Source organism: Lepus europaeus, chromosome 10 (assembly GCF_033115175.1).
Source record: "Lepus europaeus isolate LE1 chromosome 10, mLepTim1.pri, whole genome shotgun sequence".
NCBI lineage: Eukaryota > Metazoa > Chordata > Mammalia > Lagomorpha > Leporidae > Lepus > Lepus europaeus.
This window is the reverse complement of record NC_084836.1, coordinates 49,148,475-49,155,564: the sequence shown is the minus strand read 5'-3', so window position 1 is coordinate 49,155,564 and position 7,090 is coordinate 49,148,475. Positions and strand designations below refer to the sequence as shown.

Genomic DNA, 7,090 nt, shown 5'->3' with positions numbered 1-7,090 from the left:
TTCCTGGTCTCCCACGTGGGTACAGGGGCCCAAGGACTTGGGCAGTCCTCCACTGCCCTCTCAGGCCACAGCAGAGAACTGGATTAGAAGAGGAGCAGCCGGGACCAGAACTGGTGCCCATATGGGATGCCAGCACCGCAGGCAGAGAATTAAACTGCACCATGGTGCCGACCCCAAGAGAGAGAGCTTTCATCTGCTGTTTACTCCCTAAATGCCTACAACAGCCAGGACTAAGCCAAGCCAAAGCTAAGAGCCAGGAACTCGATTAAGGTCTCCCAGTGGGTGACCTTGGGCCATCATCTGCTGTCTCCCAGGCACATTAGCAGGAAGCTAAATACAAAGTGTGAAGTAATGAGAACCCAGGCACTCTGATATGGGATAGAGGCATTCCAACTAATGGCTTAACCCACTGTGCCACAATACCTGCCATTTTCAGATTTTTAAAGTAATACTCTGATTATATATAGGAAATAGGAAGAATGTAGAAGGGGAGAAAAGATTCATAGTGCTACTCAGAGACCAGAGATAATTCAAGGTTTATGCTTTAGTATATATATTCTTTCTGTCTCTTAGGTCTGAACATTTGCCGCAGCGGCCATTGGAGGGTGAACCAACCATAAAGGAAGACCTTTTTCTCTGTTTCTCTCTCTCTGTCCACTCTGCCTGTAAAAAAAAAAATAATAATTTATATGCTATGTAATTACTATAAACAGTTTTACATCTGCTTTCATTAATTAACCTGTGGTATAACCTTTTTTCCTGCCATTCAAAACAATTTGAATATATTTCTAATGACTAGGCTATCCAGCTTGGAGATCACCAATTTCTTACTTGAGGCTTTTACATTTTTCCCCCAATAGTAAAAAAGTCTGAGTGGTTTGTGAAATTACTGAGTCATGGCTGGCGCCACAGCTCAATAGGCTAATCCTCTGCCTGCGGCGCCCACCCCGGGTTCTAGTCCCGGTTGGGGCGCCAGTTCTGTCCTGGTTGCCCCTCTTCCAGTCCAGCTCTCTGCTGTGGCCAGGGAGTGCAGTGGAGGATGGCCCAAGTGCTTGGGCCCTGCACCCCATGGGAGACCAGGAGAAGCACCTGGCTCCTGCCTTCGGATCAGCGAAGACCTTTCTCTCTGTCTCTCTCTCTCACTGTCCATTCTGCCTGTCAAAAAAAAAAAAGAATAAAAAGAAATTACTGAGTCAAAGGCATTTGTTCTTTGGGAAGATTTTAACAGTTTCTAGAACTACCACTGGTGGATGAGAGTACTCATCTCACAGCAACCCCAGAAACACTGAATATCATTGATTCCTTAATATTTGCCACTTATATTTTTAAAGTATTTTTTCAAACTAATAAAGGTTTTACTTTTAAGGTAAAACATGTAATACTGATACATGTCCAAAGAACAGAGTTCAGTGGGTTTTATGAAAAAGAAAACTGCACGTGGATCAAACTATAAATTGGAGCTTCTGAAGGAATGACCATTGATTGTGGTGACATGTATGCAGTGTGTGCTTGTCTAAGAGGTTGTTGTATGTTTTCATCTATGTGAAAACATGATAGGAGTGGAGAAATACAAGGAAGGTAGCAGGTAGTCAAAACTTTAAGACTCTTTCTACACTACAATGTATTCTCCTGCTTTGGATAATTAATCAGTGGGTCATTCTATAAAGATTTTAATACCAAGGAACATGTCCAAAAGTCTAAAATAGATTCAGGTTACTCCTAAAGTTCTATAGGTGAGCAGTGAAGCAAAATATAGTTTGTGTTTTCAAAAGCCAATTTCACAGTGGTGGCTAAATCTAAACATATATGCTTGCAATAGAATAACTAAATTCTGTAGAATAGAAGAACTAAATCTAACATATATACTTGCAATAGAAAAGAAGATGGTGATCTTAATAAAGGCTGATCACTTTCAAGTTGTTCTGGAACTCTTGACCATGAATTCTCTGCCATCATCAAGTTCCTCAGTCATTTTCTGCAGCTCCTCATCATTGAAGTTCTCACCAACCTCGTTGTCCGAGTGATTCAGATTTCTGATCCATATCTCTTCTTTTGTTTTTTGTTTTTAATATTTATTTATTTATTTATTTGGGCCGGCACCGTGGCTCAATAGGCTAATCCTCCGCTTGCGGCGCTGGCACACCAGGTTCTAGTCCCAGTCGGGGCACCAGATTGTGTCCCGGTTGCTCCTCTTCCAGGCCAGCTCTCTGCTGTGGCCCGGGAGTGCAATGGTAGATGGCCCAAGTCTTTGGGCCCTGTACCTGCATGGGAGATCAGGAGAAGCACCTGTCTCCTGGCTTCGGATCAGCACACTGCTGGCCATTGCGGCCATTTGGGGGGTGAACCAATGGTAAAGGAAGACCTTTCTGTCTCTCTCTCTCTTACTGTCCACTCTGCCTGTCCAAAAAAAATTAAATAAAATATAGAAAGATTTATTTATTTATTTATTTGAAAGGGGGCTTCTGTCCCCGCTGGGCTGTTGCCTGCTCTGGGCTACGGCAATGGAGCTGAGCTCTCACTACCTCCGAGAGAAGCTGCAGTGCGACCTGGAGGCGGAGCACATGGAGGTGGAGGACACGACTCTAAACCGTTGCACCACCAGCTTCTGAGTCCTGGTGGTGTCAACCAAGTTCAAGGGGAAGCCATTGCTTCAGAGACACCGGCTGGTGAACGAGTGCCTAGCGGAAGAGCTCCCGCACATCCACGCGTTTGAGCAGAAAACTCTGACCCCAGAGCAGTGGGCCCAGGAACATCCGAAATGAGGGACCAGGACCTGCACAGCTATTAAATTATGGATCAGGGCTGAAAAAAAAAAAAGAGTTATACAGAGAAGGAGAGGTAGAGAGAGAGAGTCTTCCATCCACTGGTTCACTCCCCGGTAGGCCGCAATGGCCGGAGCTGGGCCCATCTGAAACCAGGAGCTTCTTCTGGGTCTTCCATGCGGGTACAGGGGCCCAAGGACTTGGGCCATCTTCTGCTGCTTTCCCAGGCCATAGCAAAGAATTAGATGGGTAGTGGTCTGCTTGCTGGATCTGTGAGTTGCATTTAGAGAGATGTTGAAGTCTGCAACTATAATGTTGTGTTTATCTGTTTCTCCTTGCAATTCTATCCATTTTTGCCTCACATATCTGTGAGGTCAGTGATGTTTGCTCAGCCATATCCAGTCTACTAATGAGCCCATAAAAGGCATACTTTATATTAGCGGTTTTTATTGCTGGCATTTCCTGTTGATCCTTTAGAGTTCCCATCTCTCGGCCTATTCTGCCAATCCTTCCATTTTGTTCGTGTTTTCCATTGGATCTCAGCATACTGGTCCTTGTTCTTTTTTTTTTTTTTTAAGATTTATTTATTTATTTGAAAATCAGAGTTACACAGAAAGAGGAAAGGCAGAGAGAGAAAGAGAGATCTCCCATCTGATGGTTCACTCCCCAATTGGCCACAGTGGCCGGAGCTGTGCTGATCCGAAGCCAGGAGCCAGGAGCTTCTTCTGGGTCTCCTGCACGGGTGCAGAGGCCATCTTCTACTGCTTTCCCAGGCCATAGCAGAGAGCTGGATCAGAAGAGGAGCAGCCGGGACTAGAACTGGCGCCCATATGGGATGCTGGCGCTTCAGGCCAGGGCGTTAACCCACTGCACCACTTGCACTGGCCCCGGTCCTTGTTATTTTCAATTCTTGGTTTTATAGTTCTAAAATATCTGCCATATTTAAGTCTGGTTCTGATAATTATTTGTATGTCTCAAAATTTTTTTGTTAAAAGCCAGACTTGATGCATTGAGAAACAGAAATTGAGGCTTTTGGTGTGAAGTGTTATCTGGCTAAGAGTTAAGCTCTGTTTCCTGTTTGCTGTGATGTGATGTGAAAGGATAAAATTTCCTCTGGTATTGTTTCTGTCTTCTCTGTTGTCTTGGGTTTCCTAAAGCTCGCAATTCTTTTAGCTGCAATTCTGTGATATTAGGCATGAACTTATTTTATTTTAAAAAAAATTTATTTATTTATTTGAAAGGTAGAGTAACAGAGGGGCAGAGGCAAAATGAGAGAGAGAGAGAGAGAGAGAGAGAGAGAGAGAGGCCCTCCATCTGCTGGTTCACTCCCGAGATGGCCGCAATGGCCAGAACTGTGCCGATCTGAAACCAGGAAGAAGCTTCTTCCAGGTCTCCCATATGGATGCAGGGGCCCAAGAATATGGGCCATCTTCTACTGCTTTCCCAGGCCACAGCAAAGAGCTGGGTATTGAACCAGTGCCCATATAGGATGCCAGCAGGTGGTGGCTCTACACTCTATGCCACAGCACTGGCCCCATAGGCATGGACTTACTGATTTGGTGGTATGGTAAGGAGGAGTATTCTATCATCCTGTAATTAGGTCTGAGTCTTTTAGTGAGCCTGAATTGGATATTTCTCTTTCCACATTTCAAAGGATAGATGTGGTTGGAGGTAAGTATGTTCCTTTTCCTGGGTCAGTTAGACTTCAGAAAAACTCCATCTGTTACACTCTGGTAAAATAATTTATTTTGAGAGAAAGACTTATCAAGGAGAGCAGAGAGCTGTGGGCCTATTTCAAAGTGTTTACTCTTGGGGCCAGCATTGTGGCTGCCACCTGCAATACCAGCATCCCATATTGGTACTGGTTCTAGTCCTGGCTGCTCCACTTTTGACCTAGCTTCCTGCTAATGTGCCAGGAAAGGCAGCAGAAGATGGCCCAAGTGCCTGGGCCCCTGCCACCCATATGCGAGACCCAGATGAAGTTCCTGGCTCCTAGCTTTGGCCTGGCCCAAATCTTGGCTATTGCAGCTATTTGGAGAGTGAACCAACAGATGGAAAATTTCTGTGTGTCTTTCTCCCTCTCTCTGTATCCCGGCCTTTCAAAGACATAAACAATCTTTAAAAAAGAAAAGAAAAGTGTTTGCTTTTCCCCTACCCTTGGAGGAATTGTTTTTCTGATCTTCTCAATGAAAATTTGAAATGACCTCTGAAAGTAAAATTCTGTAACCTTTGGAACTCCTTTAATTCTGGGCCCTCAAGGGGTTTTTAATCTTGAAGCTCGTCTACACTGAACTGGCGGTGATTTGTTAATTGTAGGTTACAGTGTTCCTATTGACATTGGCTCGATCTGCTGGCGTCTATTCATGTGCTTCACCTCCATGTAAACAGCAGTTCTCTCTGTCTACCTGTTTCTCCAATTTTGTAGGCAGCAGTTTGCCTTGTGACCTTAGTTCCTTTGAGGGGTCTAATAAGACTTATTGATTTTCAGTTTGTCCAGCTTTTTAAAAAGTATAATGATGACTTCAAGCTCTTTACATATCAGATAAGAAACTGGAAGTCACCAATGTGGTTTTGAATCCTGGTGTTAAGGTTGATGAATTGTGTGACAAAGTCTCATTTTCTCATCTGTCAGTAGTTAATACCAACTTGCAAATTTGCAAAGATTTAGGCTTTGTGTATATAATCACTCAACATGATATAGGAATTCAGTGAGCGGTAGCTCTATTATTGCTTCATGGCATAGTTTTCTGAGGACCTGGGACTGAGGATTAGCAACCTTTCACAATAGTTAAACCAAACATTTAGATTTTCAATTGAAAACTGAATTTCAGGTCAGTTTCTAATGCCTCTGACATTCATTTTATATCACTGTGCAGTAAAAATTATTTTTCTGAATGATGACTATATTAAACCTTCATTCATTTTATGTATTGTTTATATGTCTGAGTTACTTTCTTGATCCTCTTCTGTTATATCTGCAGTAGCAAATCTATAGAAATAAACTAGCAGTCTAATTCTATCACTAATTAATAGCTGAATGATTTGGGACAAATTACTTAAATACTCAAGGGTCAGTTTCTACATCAATATCAAACAATCTGAATCCAGTCATCCAAAAATAATTCTTTTGAAGACTATATTTTAATTGTTTAATCACTGACCAAGATTAACAACTAATAAATCTCCATTCATTAAGTATTTATTCATGAGCTGTTTGGCATACTCATAGAATTAGGCATAAGGTACTAAGATAAAGAAGTTGAATAAAGTAAACATAAAGTTACAGTCTAGCTAGGAGTTAGGCATTAGGCCAATCAAGTGAATAAATAATTTTACATTGTGATAGGTGTTGTGAAGGAAGCTTTGGTGTTGGTGAATGAATACAATAGAGAGACTTAGGGGTCCCTGATTTTATTGGAAAGTTAAGGAGTTTTTTTCTGAGGAAATGACAGTATGCAGTAGTCAGAAAAAGGATGGTGGAGGAGGGCAAAAAGTAGAACATTCCTGGAACTAGAAACAGCCAGTACAAAAGCCCTGAGGGCAGAAGAGGAAAGGTGGCTGCCCAGGCTGGAGCCTGCAGGGCAAGGAGAATGGCGATTCCAGGTGGTGGGAGCCCAAGAAAACCTTGCCTTATTGAAATTAAGGATTCTGTCTCAGGGCAGCTGGAAGTCACTGAAGGATGGTCCAGATTGCCTTGAATCTGAAGTCCTCTCTGTAAGATACATATTCTACAAAGCAAAAGGGCCTGAGGAAACTCATTTGGAGTGATTAGTACAAGAGTAGATCCACAGGCAAACATTGAATTTTCTTTGGAAGAGAGATTAAAGCAGTGATTTGCAACATTGGCTTCACAGTGGAATTTCCTGATAAGTTTTGTAAACTCATACCACATTGGCCCCTTGATTGAGAGACTCGATCTCACTTGCCTGAGATAATGTAGAAGAATTTCTAAAGGCTTCTCAATGATTCAAGTGTGTAGCCAAGGTTGAGAGTCCTTAGGAAGGGAAGCTAGAAAGCTCAGAGTTTTAACAGCTTTTATTCCAACATGTATGCATCCATAAAAAGAAGAATTTTTAAAAACAGCCAGTGTGTTTGCCAGGAACTATTCTCAGTACTTCACAAAGTTTGAATTATAATTCTCACAATAACCCCATAAGAATTTTCTTAATTTCTTAATTGGATAGTTGCGAAAATTAAGATAGTTACAAAATTTGCCAAGGCCACACCCCAAGTAAACAGAAGAGCTGGTATTTGAAATCCAAAGTCCTAATTCTCATGTATTTTATTACAAAACTTATGTTTATGGAGTTAAAAGGAAGGTGACAACC

General features: G+C 42.3%; 1 pseudogene; it reads left to right on the top strand.

The window, feature by feature from the left end:
- The first annotated feature begins 58 nt into the window (after positions 1 to 58).
- LOC133768561 (bolA-like protein 2) lies at positions 59 to 5,630 on the top strand (annotated as a pseudogene).
- The last annotated feature ends 1,460 nt before the right edge of the window (positions 5,631 to 7,090 follow it).